The sequence below is a fragment of the Oryza glaberrima genome, chromosome 6 (genome assembly GCF_000147395.1).
Source record: "Oryza glaberrima chromosome 6, OglaRS2, whole genome shotgun sequence".
NCBI lineage: Eukaryota > Viridiplantae > Streptophyta > Magnoliopsida > Poales > Poaceae > Oryza > Oryza glaberrima.
Genome location: NC_068331.1, coordinates 13,215,012 through 13,235,320, shown reverse-complemented (window position 1 = coordinate 13,235,320; position 20,309 = coordinate 13,215,012). Strand labels below are relative to the sequence as shown.

At 45.4% G+C, this 20,309-nt stretch overlaps 1 pseudogene; it reads right to left on the bottom strand.

Moving 5' to 3' along the window:
- Window positions 1–12,114: 12,114 nt before the first annotated feature.
- On the bottom strand, window positions 12,115–13,780 carry LOC127776917 (uncharacterized; annotated as a pseudogene).
- Between the last annotated feature and the right edge of the window lie 6,529 nt (window positions 13,781–20,309).

Here is a 20,309-nt window from a genome sequence, read left to right as displayed (position 1 = left end):
CTTTTTATTTTATTTTATTTTATTTTAAACAAACACAGTACATGCACTCTCTGCACCTATGAGCAACAGGTGTATGGCTACCTCATCTATCAGTAAAAGAATAATTAATCATAAATGAAAGCATTCTATCATTAAAAGAATAATTAATCATACATAAAAGCATCCGTGTTAAAACTAGAATGTAAACTTGGATGGGCTGATTCTATCATTGAAAAACTTGACCAGTTAAGTTAATCTCACTTCGTTTTTTTATTTTTATTTTTTTCTTCCCCTGGGTTTGGTTGGGGAATATTTCTTGGTGATGGATTCGCTTGTGCTGCATGTGGCATGTGGTGTCGACCAGGATCTCGATTGATTCTCGCGTCATGGTCGCCGGCGGGGCGGCCTACACTGCAACTGAGCTAAACCAAGCGATTGTGTTGTGCTAGCTCCTGTTGTTCTTGGTGACCCTACAATTATATTTTTCTCAAAGGAATTATTGCACTAGCCGTACTTGTAAAAGCTTTCCACTTTATTCATCATACTATGACAACCATTTGCTCACGTTTTTAGAAGTAAGTGCTACCTTCGTTCTAAAAAGACTGCATTTTACACAGTTCATGTTTAATATTTGTCTGTCCATCTTATTTGAAAAAAAATATGATTAGTATTTTTATTGTTATTAGATGATAAAATATGAATAGTACTTTAGGTGTGATTATTTTTTAAAAAAAATTATAAATATTTTAGATAAGATAGGCGGTCAAACATTGGACATGAAAACTCACCACTGCACTTAAAATGGGACGGAGGTAGTATTTCTCAAGAAAAACAATTTCTTCTAATATATTGTTTAGATCAATTGTTTTAACCTCTTTATTAGGTTTATTTCTCAAAATATTTAATTTATTCCTTCCTATATTTAAAGTAGATAATTCGTATGAATAATATGGTGAATACTCTGTTCCAAACGTTACCTTAGGCTAGATGCAATGTGAAATCGAACCAACCGCTACGTAACTGAATAGAGGGTGATGATTTGTTGATCTGAACAAAGATTTTGTCCGCTTTTACCTAGTTCCATTAATATGGGTGGGGTAAAATCATGTGCGTGGGTTGCATTGTTTAGTCGTTCCTTCCATCCCATGTTAGAGATGTTCTTGTATAGACTTTTCAGATGATATGATTATATTACCATATATTATTTATTGTGAGATTAAAGGTTTGAGTATCTAAGACAATCTTCGACTGCCCTAGGTGCAATGTGAAATCAAACCAACAGCTACATAATCGCAGATGATGATTTGCTGGTTCAATCCAACATTTTGTTTTATTTTACCTAGTTCCATGAATGGCACGCTACAAGTAATTTAGTTAATGAGTAGCATAAATCATATGTGTTGTGGGTTTCATTGTTTGTTGTTCCTTCCATCTCATGCCGGAGACATTTTTATAGGAGTACATAGATTTCACGGACTACATGATTATATTACTATATATCATTCATCATGAGATCAAAGTTGGAGATCTAAACAAATTATTATGTAATGGAATGGTTGTTGCCCAATCTCCTTCTCCTTCATCTTAAAAGGTGTATCTTTTTGCTTACAAGCTTATAGATAAATGCAGGTAGGCACCACATCGTGTTGCAATTTTGTTAGCACAACCTACAAGCTACCATGCTTAAACCAATTTTGTTGTCACAATAGTTTTCTATTCCCTCTGTTTCAGAATATAAGTCGTTTTGACTTTAATCAATGTCAAATTACTTCAAAATTGACTAAATTTGTAGATAAATATGGTAATATTTACAACACAATTGAAATATTTTTATAATATATTTATCTTGAATTAAAAATGTTACCACTTTTTCCATAAACTTAATCAAACTTGAAATAGTTTGACTTTGATCGAATCAAAACGACTTATAATCTGAAAAGGGGAGTATTTCAATTTTAGTTTCTCCATTGAGCCACTTTAGTTTCCAAGTTTAGAAACGAGAGAGTTTTATGCGAACACAGTCATATTACCCTTGGTTTATAACCCTTCCATTTGATTTTTATAAAGCTATTTTAAAACACTAATAAAATACAATGTGCACAATACATCCATTCGCTCTTCTTTTCGAAAAATGAACTTTCCATTCTTGGAGGTAAAGCCATACTAGCTGGTACTATGCGGAAGGTATCACGTATTCAGATGACAACATTTGGATTGTTACTAGTGGTTCTACGCGAGGAACAAAGGGTAATTAAATGAGCAAAATCTTACAACATGGACCCATCACAAACCGTGGCATATATTGTTTGGTTACTTTGTCAAACCACACCTTGGGCAAGGTTACGTTTTGCCGCAGCTAGTATTAAAAAATGCATTTTGCTACCCTGTCATTTTTCAAAAATGCATTTTGCTAGCCGCAACTCAGCCAACACTACAACAAACCTTTGATATATAGGGTCCTAGCTATGAGTAAAACTTGTGGCTAGCCATAATAACTATGATAATGAACCAAATAATTGCCAAAGAAACAGTGTCAACAAAGTTGAGGTGTCCGACCAAATATAAATAGATAACTGGAGTAATAAAAGGAAGTTTGGTTTGTAATTCAATATAGAATTCCCATTTCAAGTAATGTTATGCTTGAGTAATACTCCCTCCGTCCCTAAATATTTGACGCCGTTGACTTTTTTAAACATGTTTGACCGTTCGTCTTATTTAAAAACTTTTGTGAATATTATTAAAAAAAACTTGAGTAGTAGTATATTTAACAATGAATCAAATGATAGGAAAAGAATTAATAATTACTTAAATTTTTTTAATAAGATGAACGGTCAAACATGTTTAAAAAAGTTATAGGCGTCAAATATTTAGGGACGGAGGGAGTATTAATTGTAGAAATATTCAAAATAATTCTAAAAATAATGAGATATTATATGCCATGTTCCAGGGATGAACAGAATCGATATAATGTTTTTACTATTTCCCCAATGATAGAGAAAACATTTTTTCTAATAGAAATAGGCTTAAAGTTACTGTATTTATGTATTTTCAATGTTTTATGCATTTTTAAATTACTGATCTTTCCTTCTTCATTGAAGTTTTACATTCGGATAAATTTAAAATGTAAAAAATTTAGTTGTATCCCTCTCATAGATCCGTATGTATAAGTCAAGTGAGGTAACAAGTGGCATATAATTAAGGAATTATCGAGTACTCACTTTGTCCCTAAATAAGTGTTATTTTAGTCAAAAATTTATCCCTAAAAGAATTTAGCTTTAGAGTGGTGTAGTAGACCACTTTACATCATTTTCTTTTTATTTGTAGTCATTAACTAAACCAATAGTGTTCCTTCATCCTCCTTGTTTCTTCCCCTCCTCATTTTCTCTTCATATTAGTAATAAATGTGTCAGGGTTACGGATAAGATATACCCTTTACCCTTGGATGTATGTTGTATACCGATACAGTATACCTGCGCGTATACGGATGTTTCCTATAATCCATCACGTAACAGAAACGGAGTCCACGGATGGAAGGAGTCCTACTCGGACAGAACTGGGTCGTTACTATATCGTGTGGGGTCCGATATCTCCGAGTTCTACTTGGAGATCAACTGACCCGCGGTATAAAAAGGACCCCCCGGGAGGACCTAAGGCATCGAATCTCACCGCCAACACAACGACCACAGCCTACGAAGTCGGAGCCTACAGGAGCCAAGTTCCGGGTGATCTAGTCGGACCAACTCAACTATGGTATTGTCGATATCATCGAGTTCTGCTATTCCCTTTGTAATATGTGGTTTCCACCATATAATCCCATACCAACTGGATTAGAGCTATTACCTATCAAGGGGCCTGAACCAGTATAATCCTTGTCTTCTATTTGCTTGATGTCGTATTACGTAGATCCTCGTACCAGCGTACTCCAATACCCTCTATATCCGGTCTACGGGTATCCACCGTCAACAGTGGCGCGCCAGGTAGGGGAACTTGGTGCTCAAGGTTCTACTACTATGTCATCAAGCTTCGTCGACAACAGCGTCAACCCCGGCATCAACCAAGGAGTTTCTACTTCAACAATGCTGGTGTGGACTCAAGTCAGCGAAATCGTCTTCCCGGTTTACACCACGGTGCCGATCTCAACTGGTCCATCAATGACCAGAAGCGAGAACGCCGTGGTTACAACCCTGGACGGCTCCATGTCGAAGGATCCTCCCGCAGAAGTGGAGAACGGAACATCGACGACATCCGAGCCTGAGAAGGATCCTAATGCGGCCAAATCTTGTCCTTCCGACGAGAATCACGAGCCGACAAGGACAACTTCCGAGGTGACAAAGTCCTGGTGTCATATCCACAAAACCAGGAAACACACCTTACAAGCTTGCTGGGTATTTCTCGACGCACAAGCTGAGATTCGTGCCTGCAAAGAGCGTGGAATTCAACGTACTTCTCCAACCCGTGATGTCTATTGTCCTATTCACAAGACAAAGAATCACGACCTCTCAAGCTGCAAGGTTCTTCTCAGCGCCATGAGGACGTCACCTCCTCCAGCAATCACAGATCTCTCTTAGAGATGCGGACAAGGAACGAGGAGCGACAGTTATCTCAGATCGATTCATCGGGGTAATCGACATCGATCCCCACGAGCCGTCAGTACTACACTTGCTCGAAGACCAGGCCTCATCATCAACGAGTACACCACGTGATGTGTTCGCTATCGATGGGACTAGCACGTCTGCGCACGCTAACGTAGAAGCGGAGGATCAAGTGGTTACACCAGCCCAGCACATCAGGGCTATCAACGCAATACTGAGGGAAACCCCTTATGATCCCGTTCTGAACGATGATCTCGCACAGTGGACAGAACGACTACAGGAATTAGTGGCTAACCTCAGTAACGCATTCGAAGAGGCCGCCACCGGAGTACTGCCAGAGCAACCGCCAACTGGCGGTGCCAATGGAAAACTACCTGGGCAACGGGCATCATCTCGTCAAGCCACTCCTCCACCTCACGGCACCAGTGATCTCCATGACCATTTGAATGTCCGCCGAGAAGCATGACGCGCGCGAGACAACAAAAACCGTTCCCGGCATCGCGTCTCTTCGCGACGTCGAGAGAACGAAGAACGAGGAGGACACCCGAGCGAGAACCAAGACCGTGATAACCGCCACGATTGCGAACAGCAGATGCCGGGCGATACTGGTCGAGGACGTCGCCATAACGATGACGACGTCGAAGATCGGCGCCGGGACAACAACGGTGGGCGACGACAAGATTCTCGAAAACCCAGACGTCATCCTCGTAATCGTACCCCGGAACCAAGTGACTCATCATCATCGTCATCATCGTCATCATCCTCGTCATTAGACATGCATCCACGGAGGACATACGATCACCGACAACCTGCCGCCCCCGGTGGCGGGTGTAGAGCTTTCAGTCGTGCTCTACGAGATGTCCGATGGCCTGAGAGATTTCGACCGGGAGCAATAGAGAAGTACGATGGGAGCACCGACCCTAAGGAGTTCCTTCAGGTCTATTCCGCAGTATTCTACGCTGCCGGAGCAGACGACAACGCATTGGCAAATTATTTGTCGGTGACGTTGAAAGGATCTGCACGTTCATGGCTAGTCCACCTCCCACCATACTCGATTTCTTCATGGGCAGATCTGTGGCAGCAGTTCGTCGCTAACTTCCAAGGAACATACAAACGCCACGCGATCGAAGACGACCTACATGCGTTGACACAGAATCCGGGCGAATCATTGAGGTACTACGTTCGGCGCTTTAATGAGTGCAGAAATACGATCCCCGAGATCACTGATGCCTCCGTGATCCGCGCTTTCAAGACTGGTGTCAGAGATCACTACACCACCCAGGAGTTGGCGACAAGACGGATAACGACTGCTCGAAAACTATTCGAGATTGTCGATCGATGCGCTCACGCGGACGACACACTGAGACGCAAGAACGACAAGCCGAAGACAGGGGGAGAGAAGAAACCAGCCAAAGACGCACCGGAATCAAGCAAGAAGAAGAGTCGCAAGAGTGGGAAAAAGAAAGCTCAAATGGAAGTCCTCGCAGCAGAATACGCGGACCTGCCCAAACACCCAGACCCATAAGGCGACGACATGAAGAAAATATGATGCCCTATACACAAATCGGACAAGCACTCCTTAGAAGCTTGTTTCGTTTTCAAAAAATCACTCACAAAGCAACTCGCATTGGGGAAGGGCAAGCGAGTACCTGTAGTCGAGAAGGCCGCGGAAGCAGCCACTCAGGACTCGGACTCAGCATACCCAGATTCCGATCTCTATGTCTCGCACATCTTCGGAGGTTCTATGGCGTACTCTTCGAAGCGAGAGTACAAGAAAGTGGAGCGCGAAGTTTGTTCGACATGGCAGGGGGCTGCGCCCAAGATGAAGTGGTCCGAACAGAAGATCGAATTCTCAGAGGAAGACTACCCCAAGACTGCTGTCATTCCAGGACGATATCCAATCGTGGTCGAGCCCACTATTCGGAATATCAAGGTCGCATGGGTTCTCATCGATGGCGGCAGCTCCATCAACCTTCTTTTCGCCAGCACCTTGGACGCGGTGGGAATCCCACGAAGCGAGTTGACACCTACTGATCAACCTTTCCACGGAATCACTCCTCAGTCATCGTCCAAGCCATTGGGCAAGATTACGTTGCCTGTGACTTTCGGCCAAGCAAACAACTTCCGAACAGAGCAGATCACCTTTGATGTCGCTGAATTTGATACAGCATACAATGCCATCATCGGGAGAATTGCACTCGCGAAGTTCATGGCCGCATCTCACCACGCATACCAAGTGCTCAAGATGCTCGGGCCGAAGGGAACAATCACTATTCAGGGGAACGCAAAGCTGGCGGTGCAGTGCGACAAGCGGAGCCTCGACATGGTCGAGCACACGTCCAACCCACCCGCCACAACTGAGCCACCCAAGAAAAGTGAGCAAAACAAACAAGACGCCGAAGCCAGACGGCGCAATCAAGATCGTTCCACTCTCCAGCGCCAACCCCGACAAGACCGTCAAGATCAGGGCATCACCGAACGAGAAATAGGAACTCGCGCTCATCACCTTCCTCTGCGACAATGCAGACGTGTTCGCTTGGCAGCCGTGCGACATGCCCGGGGTACCCAGGGAGGTGATTGAGCACAAACTCATGGTGCGACCCGATGCCAAGCCAGTAAAACAAAAACTGCGGAGATTTGCACCAGACCGGAAACAAGCCATACGAGAAGAGCTCGACAAGCTTCTCAAAGCTGGCTTCATCAGAGAGGTTCTCCATCCAGAGTGGCTAGCCGATCCAGTCATGGTGCGCAAGGCCAACGGGAAGTGGAGGATGTGTGTCGACTTCACCGACCTCAACAAGGCGTGTCCCAAGGATCACTTCCCTCTTCCTCGAATAGACCAATTGGTAGACTCAACAGCTGGTTGTGAGTTGTTAAGCTTTCTTGACGCCTACTCTGGCTACCACCAAATCAGCATGGCGAAAGAGGACGAGGAGAAGACAACATTCATCATGCCATTCGGTGTATTCTGCTATGTCAAGATGCCGTTTGGACTCATAACCACAGGAAATACTTTCCAACGCACGGTCTAAGGGGCACTTAACGATCAACTTGGGAACAATGTCGAGGCCTATGTCGATGACATTGTTGTCAAGACCAAGACAAGCGACTCATTGATTGACGATTTCCGGGAAACGTTCGACAACCTCCGACGATATCGCCTCATGCTCAATCCAGAGAAGTGCACGTTCGGAGTACCATCGGGCAAGCTGCTCGGGTTCCTCGTTTCTGGAAGAGGGATCTATGCAAATCCCGAGAAGATCAAGGCAATCGAGAACATGAAGTCACCCACAAGACTCAAGGAAATCCAGAAGCTAACTGGATGCATGGCGGCACTGAGCAGATTCGTCGCTAGGATGGGAGAACGAGGACAACCCTTCTTCGCTCTGTTGAAGAAACAAGACAAATTTGTATGGACACAGGAAGTCGAAGATGCGTTCATCGCACTCAAATGCTACCTGTCAAATCCTCCTGTACTTGTTGCTCCCCAACCTAATAAAGAATTATTCCTCTATATTGCCGCCACACCATATTCTGTGAGTACCGTCATTGTTGTCGAGAGAGAGAATGTGCAAAGACCAGTTTATTACGTCAGCGAAGCTCTCCATGACGCAAAGACAAGATACCCACAGATCCAAAAGCTGCTTTACACAGTAATCATGAGATCAAGAAAGCTACGCCACTACTTCCAAGCCCACAGGGTCACAGTTGTTTCCTCCTTCCCTCTTGGTGAAGTCATGAGAAACAAAGACGTTGTCGGCCGCATCGCGAAATGGGTAATCGAGCTAAGCCAGTTTGATGTCCACTTTGTGCCACGAACAGCCATCAAGTCCCAGGTCCTCGCCGATTTCGTAGCTGATTGGACTATGCCTGAAAACAGGCCGGACAGTCAAACCGACAGCGAAACATGGACAATGGCGTTCGACGGCGCACTCAACAGCCAAGGAGCAGGGGCAAGGTTCATCTTGACATCACCTTCGGGAGACCAGTTCAAGCATGCAATTCACCTCAACTTTAGGGCGACCAACAACACAGCCGAGTACGAAGGTCTACTCGCGGAGATAAGAGCAGCAGCCGCACTAGGAGTCAAGCGACTAATCGTGAAAGGAGATTCCGAACTAGTCGCAAACCAGGTGCACAAAGACTACAAGTGCTCTAGCCCCGAGCTATCCAAGTACCTCACAGAAGTCAGGAAGCAGGAGAAAAGGTTTGACGGGATCAAAGTCCGACACGTATATCACAAGGACAACATCGAACCAGACGACCTAGCACGGCGTGCGTCTAGACGAGAGCCACTCGAACCTGGCACCTTCCTGGACGTCCTGACAAAACCACAAACGGCGAAGATAGCACAGTTGTCCCCGACATCGGCTCGGGGGCTACAGAGGCAGAACGCGCTGTTGCCGACATCGAGACCACAGATGACTGGCGGACCCCACTCATCAATTTCCTGAGTAGTGACGAGTTGCCCGAAGATGATGCAAAAGCCGAGAAAATAACCCGACAAGCCAAGATTTACTATTTGATCGGCAACGATCTATACAAGAAGGCGCCAAACGGGGTACTTCTCAAATGCATCTCGCTCGATGACGGCAAACATCTACTCCTCGACATACACGAAGGGATCTGTGGGTCACACGCCGCCAGTCGCACTTTGGTCAGAAAAGCTTTTCGACAAAGGTTTTCTGGCCAACTGCGCTCAAAGACGCTTGCGACATGGTTAAGCGGTGTGAAGCCTGTCAATTTCACAGCAAACACACAAGGCTACCAGCGCAAGCACTCCAGACTATCCCCCTTACTTGGTCGTTCTCGTGCTGGGGGCTCGACATACTTAGACCATTCCCACGAGGACAGGGCGGCTACAGGTTTCTATTCGTGGCGGTTCACCAAGTGGATTGAAGCGACGCCCACTAGGGAAATCAAGGCCGACAACGCCATTAAGTTTATTAAAGGGATATTCTGCAGATATGGATTGCCCCACCGCATCATAACAGACAACGGCTCCCAGTTCATCAGTGCTGACTTCCAGGATTACTGCATCAGATTGGGAGTCAAGATCTGCTTTGCCTCGGTTCCTCACCCTCAGAGCAATGGACAGGTCAAGAGGGCAAACGACATAGTACTCCAAGGAATCAAGACCCATGTCTACGACAGATTGATGTCACATGACAAGAAGTGGGTTGAAGAACTCCCCTCTGTACTATGGGTTATGCGTACCACACCGACAACGTCCAACAAGGACACACCCTTCTTCCTCATGTATAGCTCAGAAGCCATGCTCCCCACTAAGCTACGACATCAGAGCACACGAGTATAGAAGTACTCTGACGAGGATCAAGAGGAGCAGCAAAGCGACGATGTGAATCTACTCGAGGAGCATCGAGAAAGAGTTGCCGTCAGAGCAGCCAGCTACCAACAGGCCCTTTGCCGATACCACGAGAAGCGCATCAGAGCACGCACGCTTTCGATCGGCGATTACGTCCTCCGAAAGGTTCAAAGCCAAGCAGGGCGTAACAAGCTCTCACCCAAGTGGGAAGGACCATACACGATCACGCAAGTCTTGCGGCCAGTTGCATTCAAGATTGCAGACGACGATGGTCGCGAGTTAGCAAATTCCTGGAACATTGATCAATTACGTAAATTTTATGTATAAATCAATAGTATCCATACTTGTAAGACATCTTACGACTTCAATAAAGTTGATTTCAGGTACAGACTACGATCAAAGTGTTATTTCCTGACGATCCCTTACCACGACGACACCTAGCGTTGAAACCTATCCTCATGTCCCTTTACGCCGTCTTGACAAGGCCTCTGAGGAACCTAAGGGAACTTCGGCTGGGGACGCCCAGAGCGAATAAGGTCTTGTCGGATCATGTAGAGACAAACGACCATGTAAGATCTGGTCATGTAAGAGTTCTCGCCGTGCGTATTAACCAATCAGAAACTAAGTTTTCCAACTTCACGGCTGGGGGCTAGGGTCAGTGCTTTTTCAACCGAGGCAGGTCAAGGGTCCAAGAGCCTTATCCTCCGAGAACGTTTCTCCGACGACAAGGCTGGGGGCTTGGGAGAGTGTATGACTCAAGTGACTGATCGAAGTCGCGAAATGAGAAAACACTCACACAGCACATCCAAAGTAAGAAAACTTAGTTAGATAGATCCCTTTTCTATTTCACGAGTACTTCTTACAATTCATAATTGCTCCAAAATATATTACACGTCTCCTTGAGATAATTTTTACAGGATATAAAGACTACCAGGAAGGCCAACGCCAGTCCATGGACTGGAAGACTTTCTCTTTAAGCGGTGCCATCGACTTCGCCAGATTATCTATCTCTGCGGGAGTCCTCCGAGAACATGAAAACCCTTCGTGGAGGAACTCGAGGTGCAGCTGCAGGCAGTGAGCTCGGATACAGGCCAGCACATGCCCTCCAGCATATCGGCTCGATCGACGACACTCCTGCTTCAGGGCCTCGTCGATACGCTTGCCGATGCCTTCAAGCTGAGCGTAGGCCCCGTTCAACCACAAGATATACCCAGCCGCCGACTCCTCGGGATTCCAACGGGGTACTCGGAGCTCTCTGCAGACTCCAGCCATCGTTGTACAACAGCTCCTGAGGTATGAGTTGAACCACACCTCGCGACCTCGGAGTGCTTCCACGGCTTGGTCTTTCTTCACTTCCACCATAGTCCTCTCAAGTTCGGCCACCTCGAACTTTGTCTTCCAATATTGGATTCGACGATCTTGGTCGGCCAACGCACTCTCGAGGTCTGCTCAACACGGAAATGACTAAGTCAAGTCGTTCTCCTCTTTCGAGAACACAGCAAATTAAGTCGATTCGAACAAAAGAATAAAGGAGATGAAGACTAAAGTACCAACCTAAGGAAGTTGTACCAACCTAAGGCTTTGATCGACATCGTCCCGCGGCACATACGGCTCAAGCGCAAGTGCCGAAACGACTACCGGCGACTTAGGTTGCCCACGCTGCTAGACATCCTCGATATCAACATCTCTACAACGACAACAAAGTACTCGGAATCGCCATGCTAAAGAAAATGAAGGAAACAACTGCATACACAAAGGCAGTTTAAACCTACGAAAGTTTTACAGGCATAATTGATTAAAGAGTACAAGGGAAATAAAATCCTACTCTTCAAAAAGGGGGAGAATAGACTCCCCCAAGTCACCGACTTCTTCCATCACGCCCTTGCGTGCGTCATTGGGGGTCCCCTGATCCAGAATCCTTTGGAGGTCGAGGTCAGGGTACGCCAGCTTCACGCACGCGAGGACGTGGCACGCCCCGGTGTAGATCCCATTTGACGTCTCCTCACCGATCCTGGCCGCATGCTTGGAGGGGATCTCCTCCATCACCACAGCCAGCTCCGCGAGCGAGGACGTCAGCAAGAACTCGTCGGGGGTTGCCGGGATGGTGGTCGTGACACCGCAGTCCCCGGCGAGTTGGTGTAGGCCGGTGTAAGACACCCGCAGCAAGCCGCGGATCTTCGACAGGTTGTTCTCGAGCTTCGACATCTGCTCGAGTCCCTACTGTTGCCTTTCATTGCCAGCCACCAACTCCCTCATCTTGAGGAGGTCCTCGCAGGTCTCTGACAGATAGCACGCCAGCTGCTCGGCGCGTTGAGTTGCCGATGACGCCGCCACCCTGGCTTCCTCAATCTCGCGGCCCACGCCGCGAGCTCCAGCCTGGAGGATGTGCTCCATCTCAGCTTGGAGCTCCCCCTAGGTGAGGGCATCAATAGGCGGGCCTCGAGCGGGCACAAGACCGCCAGCTGGTCCACTCAGCGTCGCCTCCCGATCCCTAGTTGTGACCACGACATCCGTCGAGGTCACCACAGGAGACACGTTGGAGGTTGCGCCGGACCCGTCTTGCGCCGCCTTCGCCCGCGCCGCCCTGTAAAGGATTTCTGCGATTTCATGAAGACAGGCAAGCAAGACTTCCAAAACATCTACTTACTTCTCGCCAAGCGTCACCAGCCTTTGCCTTCGCTAGGGCGGGGGAGACGCATCCGAGGCCTAAGCAAGATGGCACGATATGAGGTCAAAATATTCCGACTACATGATTAAGAAACAAGAGAGGCTTACCGACGGAGTAGGCGCTTTCCGACGGTTTCCGAGTACAGAGGAGAACTTCCTTCCTTTCTTCGGAACGTTGCTGCCACTCGTCGTAGTAGTAGCAGCAGCAGCAATGTCGGATGCCTCCTTGGCATGGCCCTCCTTTAACGACGCTGCCGCCTGGTGGTCCGCGAGCGGCCCAATGACATCCGTCAGAGGGAGAGCCTGCATACATGAAGTCACAATGCGATCCCAGGAAAGCAGAAGTAAAGGAGTCGTCAAATACACTCACGTTGATCACAGCCATGCAATCGGCCTTCCCCTTCTTGCAAATGGGGACGGGGATGTTGCTCGCCGTTGTAGGACCGCTGATCATCACTTGACTGGCACGGCGCTCCACGATTTCGCTGTTCAAACCTGTAGGATCGAGAACCAGCACTCGATAAGTCAGGAGGAACATGCACATAAAGACTGAAATCTGAAATACAAGAAAAATACCCCGAGGAGAAACCCGGGTCGCGTCCTCCGGCCCTGAATAATCAAAGGCAGGATGGGCTCGGGCCTGGAGCGGTTGGATCCGCCTACCGATGAAGTCGGCAGCGACTTCATACCCCGACAACCCTCGTACTCGGAGGTCATCGATAATGTCGATGAAAGACTGAAGGGAGGGAGTTAGGGCAGGTTTCGCGGTCCACTCCGGAATCTTGTCTGGTTGCTCCTCAGGAACAACAAAGACTGGATCCGAGTTCTCTATCTGGAGATAGAACCACCTCGCCCGCCATTTGCTACGAGAAGAGGGGCACTGGAAGGGGATGTATCGCGACTTCAGGCCATCCCGAAGTCGGAAACCGACACATCTGGATACCTTTTTCGGTTCCATCCAGCGCAACTCATAGTAAAAGCGAAAGAGATCAAGAAATGGCTCTACCCCAATGTAGGCCTAACAAAGATAAGAGAAGATACTGAGGAAGGCGATGCAATTGGGGTTCAGATGGAGCAAGGAAAGGCCATAAAAATTCAAGACAAGAAGAAGAAACTCGGAGGGCGGAGGAAGAAAACCGCAAAGAATGTAATCCTCAACCGCAACCATGCGGCCCAGGACAGGTTCGGGTTTAGTACCTCCTGTTTCTCTCTCCATGGTCCCGCGACCAAGGAGGAAACCGTCGTCCTACAGCTTCTTCAGGGACGCATTGGTGGAGGTGGACTTGTCGAGATCCATCACCGCCAGAGATCGCCGGAGAACAAGACAAGATGAGAAAGCTAGGGTTTTTTCTGCGGGAGCGGAGAAGACGAGGGGCGCTTGGAGGCTCGGAAGTTTTGCAGCAAACGGACTTCAAAATGGATCCCCAAAACTCCCTTAAATAAATGCACTACCGACGGTGCGAATTCCAAGGAAAGGAGAGAGAAGGCCGCTGGAAATTTTTGGATCCGTTACGCGCAGCAGTTTTCGGACTTCAATTTAAATTCACTCATGACCGTTGAACTTCGTGCAAAGTTATCGATAACTCTATGTCTCTACGGTTCTCATACCGAGATCGACCTGTTGAGAGTGATAACGATTCCGACATCAGAAGTCACGATCGGTCACATGAGTTCATTTAAGCAGAAGTCGGGGGCTATTGCCAGGGTTACATATAAGGTATACCCTTTACCCTTGGATGTATGTTGTATACCGATACGGTTAGGGATGACAATTTTACCCATGGGTCCGGGTATTCGTGGATACCCGACCCGATGGGCACGGGCTGGGTGTGACTTTTTACCCATGGGCACGCCCGCCCGAGACCCGAAGACGTTATGGGCAATAGGTGGGTTTCATTTTTTACCCGTGGGTAACCCATGCCCGACCTGATACATATGTATTAGCTAATTTTGACTCATTTCTTAATTCTTATACCATTTCTCTCGGTTCATTTGTGATGCTAACTGATACTAAGTTGTGATGTAATTCAAATTATTGTTGATAAACGATAATTTGGTAAATTATTGATTTTATTTCTCTTTGTTAAGTTACATATCTTTTAAGTTATTATTCATGTGAGATCCATTGGGTACCCGCCGGACATACCCGCGCCCGCCGGGCATGGGTACGGGTACGAAGTTTTGCCCGCTAACTCTAATGGGTAGGGTTTGGGTGGGCAATGTCGGGCATCGGGTCGGGCATGGTTTTGCTCTACCCGTGCCCGACCCGACCCATTGTCATCCCTAGATACGGTATACCTGCGCGTATACGGATGTTTCCTGTACACGTTAAGGAAATCCGTCACGTAACAGAAATGGAGTCCACGGATGGAAGGAGTCCTACTCGGACAGAACTGGGTCGTTACTATATCGTGTGGGGTCCGATATCTCCGAGTTCTACTTAGAGATCAACTGACCCACGGTATAAAAGGGACCCCCCGGGAGGACCTAAGGAATCGAATCTCACCGCCAACACAACGACCACAGCCTACGAAGTCGGAGCCTATAGGAGCCAAGTTGCCGGGTGATCTAGTCGGAGCAACTCGACTACGGTATTGTCGGTATCATCGAGTTCTGCTATTCTCTTTGTAATCTGTGGTTTCCACCATATAATCCCATACCAACTGGATTAGAGCTATTACCTATCAAGGGGCCTGAACCAGTATAATCCTTGTCTTCTATTTGCTTGATGTCGTATCACGTAGATCCTCGTACCAGCGTACCCTAATACCCTCTATATCCAGTCTACGGGTATCCACCGTCGACAAAATGGTCTAGTAGTTCTTTAACCTCTTTCTTAATATTTCCTTGACTTGCTAAAACTACACTAGGAACTATACAACACACTCACCATAGACAGATGAGCTAGCCTCTATCAGGCATGCTATGTTTCTTCCCAACTAATGGGCTGCGGAGGCAGTTATTTTTGTTGCAAGTTCTAGCGAAACGAAAGTATGGAGCCAAATAAATTCTAACTTATGCCACTTTTTTTGCCCTTTGGTAACTGAATAGTACTATCTAGATGAATGGTTTGGTACCAATTGTTGCTAATACTATCGATTTTTGAGTTATACCCAGTAGTGATCTCTACTAAATTTGGTAGCATGAAAACTTGTCTAGGTTTTGACAGTAACAACATTGGTAGGTTATAAAATAAAAGGCACTCCAAAATGCGATAAGTTTGGATACTGAAATTCTATTAGAAGAAAGGTGAGGAAGGTGGATCAACAAGTGGAGACAGATCATGGGCGCAGGAGAGAGAAAGGAGGAGTGGGTCGTATTCAGCCCACTTGAGATCATAAGGGAGTTTCTTTTAGTTATTCTGTTGTAAAAAAACTTTGATAAAGGTTTTAATTGTTCTATCAGTGTCCTAGGTTTGAGATATCCTACACACACACACTTAACTTGGTGGGACCACCATAGATCAAGTGATTTTATACGAAAACAAACCTTCATACACATAGATAAAGTCTAAAGTAGATAGGGAAGGAGTCCCAGATAAGGAAAGAAATGTTGAGTCTTTTGTAGGCATGGTCAGGACTACTCTGATCTGATTATATGCATACTTGTCTTGTAGTTTTACTTCGATAAAGGAGAACCCAAGGGTATAAATGTAAGTCCCCTAGGAGGAGAGAAGAGAATGTGTTAGAAACTAGTAAGCCAAGAGAGATCTAGAGCCACCTCCAATCTCGTTGAGTCAATACCCGAGAAAATTAACAATAGCTAGCCGCTGACCACCATTCCCGAGCTCTGCGCCAATAGATTGGTAGATTAGATTAGGTTTTCCTCCCTATAGTTTGTACTTGTAAGAGATTGATATATGATGGCAACACTGACCTCCAGTAAACAGGACTAGGGCTATTACCCATCTTGGGGGTTGGATAAAAATCCATGTCTCCTTGGCTCTTTCTCAGTTTCATTTATATCCTCAAATTAGCTGTTCCTTACGTCCTTAAAGATATGGCATATATATAGGTATGTATTTAGTGATGTATAGCCCATCGACATGTTCATCTTCAAGGCTTTTAATATTTGAACTAAAAGAAAGGTTCCATGAATAGACCAATTAATAAAATTGAAATATGGGGTTTTAACTAAAGCAATAAAATTTCTTGCACTTTAAAATTTGAAATATTTTTTTAAAAAATATTTGGTGCATGGGAAAATTATTAAGAAAATACCACTAGCCCAATTTGAGTTCACCTTCAAGGCTTTTAATTTTTTGGATGCTATCAGTTTATATCAATGTCTACAATGTATCACAAAATGATTCAGTATATTTTAAATAATCTTAGTGTGTGGCATGTGGTGACTCAAACTTTTTCTTCTTTACAATTACTAGTATACCCGCGCTTCGTTGTGGAATATATGGATGAATATAAAATATTATAGAAATGCTAAATGTTAAATATTGTGAAAAAGGTGTAAGGAAGATCATTTGACATACTTATATGTTGAGCTCTACAATATTATATTCTATATGACGTGTCATGCTTGCATGAGAGTTAAGATGCTTTAGAATAGTAATAATTACTAGTGGGTGGTAATGTGACGTACTTGCATGTTAAGCTTTAGCTTGTAATAATTGCTAGTGGATATCAACTATATAGAAGGTATAGATGCCATTTTTCTAATAATAATTTATCAATTTTGATCCTATTTAGTGTGCATGTATCTACTATTGGATCTGTATTTGTCAAGTGCAAGCTCATGTGTTAAAATATCTTTTTCACTAAAGGGTTATAATATGCTAGCATCGAAAACCTCCTTTGAAACTCTATCGAATGATGTGCATTTTGAGTCCAGTACTAAAGAGCACCCCATAGGTGCTGGTTGGGAACCCCTTATAGGTGTGGGTTTCCCAACTGTTACTAATTTGGAGGCACCTTTACCTATATGTATAGGTGCTATTCCAGAACCGGTACCTATAGAGATTATAGCTGCCAGTTCTCGAGACAGAACCGACACCTAGCCCCATCTGCAATCCCCCCATCCACATTGCAAATCAACAAGAACACAAGAGCATATGCATACATCAAAAAACAAAGAAGCACATCACAAACCAAAAAGACAAGAACAAGCTAATCACAGATTAGATCAAAACAATTCACAGTTACATGTTTCGCCATGGCTGACCATTACATGTTCAACATATCAGGCTCTCTGTCCCATTGGATCTGTCGCCTTCGTTCCCTTGCTACTCTCCTTCGACTGACCGCCACCGTCGCCATTATCTCCTTCTAGCCAGACCGCACCAGCCCCGAGCGCATGCAAGGTGATCCACGTCAGTGATCCAGTGAGCCCCAACCTCAAGGAGGCCGGATCCGGTGAGCCCTGACCTCAAGGAGGCCGGATCCGGTGGCCTCAGACCTCTAGGTGACCAGATCCGACGTGGTTGGGGAGACATAGCTCGAAGGCGGCGAGGAAGTGGTGAGGGGCGCTGCAAGGGAAAGGAGGAGGAGGAGGGGTGGCGGACAGAGAGGAAGGAGGAGGAGGATGGGCGGTAGACGGAGAGGAGGAGGAGCGACAGACAATGAGGAGGAGGCCAAGCGCAAGTGAGGCTGGAGCGGTGGCGGGGTTGTGTGAGTGGGATGGGGATCGAACGATGTGTGAAAGAGACAGCCGGGTGGGGAGAGGATAAAATGCAAGTGGTGTGGTGTATATGGACGGCTTGGCTCAATCTATTTTATGGGTACCCTTCTTTTTTTATAAAAAAACCGGTATATAGTATTGATGTCGGGTTTTCCTCTAGAACCGATACCTACAATGGTCAAAGTTGTCGATACTATATTTTTTCATCACGTGGAGGTGGGAAAAAAAATCCATAGATGCTAGTTTCATTTAGGGTTTTGTAGCAGTGGTCTTTACTTTGAAACAAGAGTGAGAATGCCACCTTGTTAAATGGACCTCAAAATTCGCCTATTTATGATCAACAAAATGGTGTTTGTTTTTTTATTTCAATAATACTACTTAAAAAATAGAAAAAAAAGATGAAGGAGAACTGTTTTGGCTATGAAACAAAAGCGACCATATTGGAACAATCACTATAGATGCATATGGAACAATAATTAGAGGCGGCTAGAGAGACTCATGGCTTTAGACTAAGAGTTGGTGAGGCTTATGCAGGTTCTGTGGAGGCGTCTACAATTTTTTCTGTAAAAATCGGGCGCTGTTTCACCAAGTAGATCGAAAATATTTCAATCTTATAAAAAGCTGAAACACAACCAAATCACCTCATGAAACATTTTGCTACAACATATAAAACAACGGTTTCAAAAAAAATCGAGCGTTGTTTCACCCTATATAAAAACAATGTTTCAGCAAATAGCGAAAGAATGTTTCAATTGTTAAAAAAAGTGAAACACAGTAAGATCACTAGATGAAACAATTTGGTTCAACATATGCAACAAACGATTTAAAATCATTGTAACACTTAAACCCCGTGTACATCAACAAACCACGTGTCCACTAAGATGAAATTATGAAACAGTATCAAAATCCACTGCAACTCATCCATACATAGTGAAACACAATGGCGGAGGCAGGGCCCGGCTAGCACGGGCAGCTGCCCGGGCTCCATGCCATCGCAACAATACACTGCTCCATGGCATAAACAACATTTATGAAAATTCTTGACCGAATGAGTATTATTTCTGTATGAGTAGTACCATTTCGACCGTTTCTGATTTTGGCCATATATAAAATTTGACTTTTTTTTCTATTTCTTTAGCACATAATACGGTCTACAATAAAGTTAAATTGGTAAAAGAAACTATTTTACTCATTTGAACTATTTTAGCAAAACACTTAAACCTCTAAATAATTTTTCATTTTGTTTTATACCTCCAATGTATTGAAAGTGGTTCCCCTTATTATTGTCTAACAACGTTTCTCCTTTTTTTCTCTCTCTACATATAAGTAATATACGTTTGTTTGACTACCAATTTTCGTTGTTAACTTTCTCAATGTTCATGCCGTGCGTTGCTGTACCAGTGCCGTGAGCCGGCGACTATGATTTGTGTGCGTTGTGCCATTACCTAATTAGGGCTAGCTCTGCCGCCCCATCTGTATTTTAAATTTATGTCCGCCACTGATTGTAATGGGGCGCGAATGATGGACATACATAGTGGGGGCGGCCTGCGCATGGGGGCGCCCCATTTTTTTCGCCGCATCAGGCGCCCGATTTTGAGCATTCGGAGGTTCTATGGCTGTGTTTAATTCACACTGAAGTTTGAAAGATTGGTTGAAATTGGTACGATGTGACAGAAAAGTTGTGTGTGTATGAAATGTTTGATGCGATGGAAAGTTGGAAGTTTGGAAAAAAAACTTTGGAAATAAACAGGGCCTACGTACATGGGTGACTCACGCAGCCTTTCTGTTTCTGCCACGGCTCCATGGCGCAAAGCTGCACGAAGCGTGCGTGCTTCCCTAGTGTCCTCACTTGTTCAGTCCCTGTCACAAATTAAAACCAGATTATTTGCTAATAAGTGCTTACATTGTTTTGGATGATCATCAGCAAGGCTCAGTCTTATCCTAACAACGCCAAGGGGCCACGTATGTGTAGCTTATACATATACTCCAGAAAATGAAAATAAATATCCTAATAGTGTGAGCAGCTGCAGACGCTGACAAATGGGGCCCACACAGCCTCTGGTCCCCAGCTGTCAGCCCGCCGCGCCCACCTACCCGCGTCCACGCGGCCCACC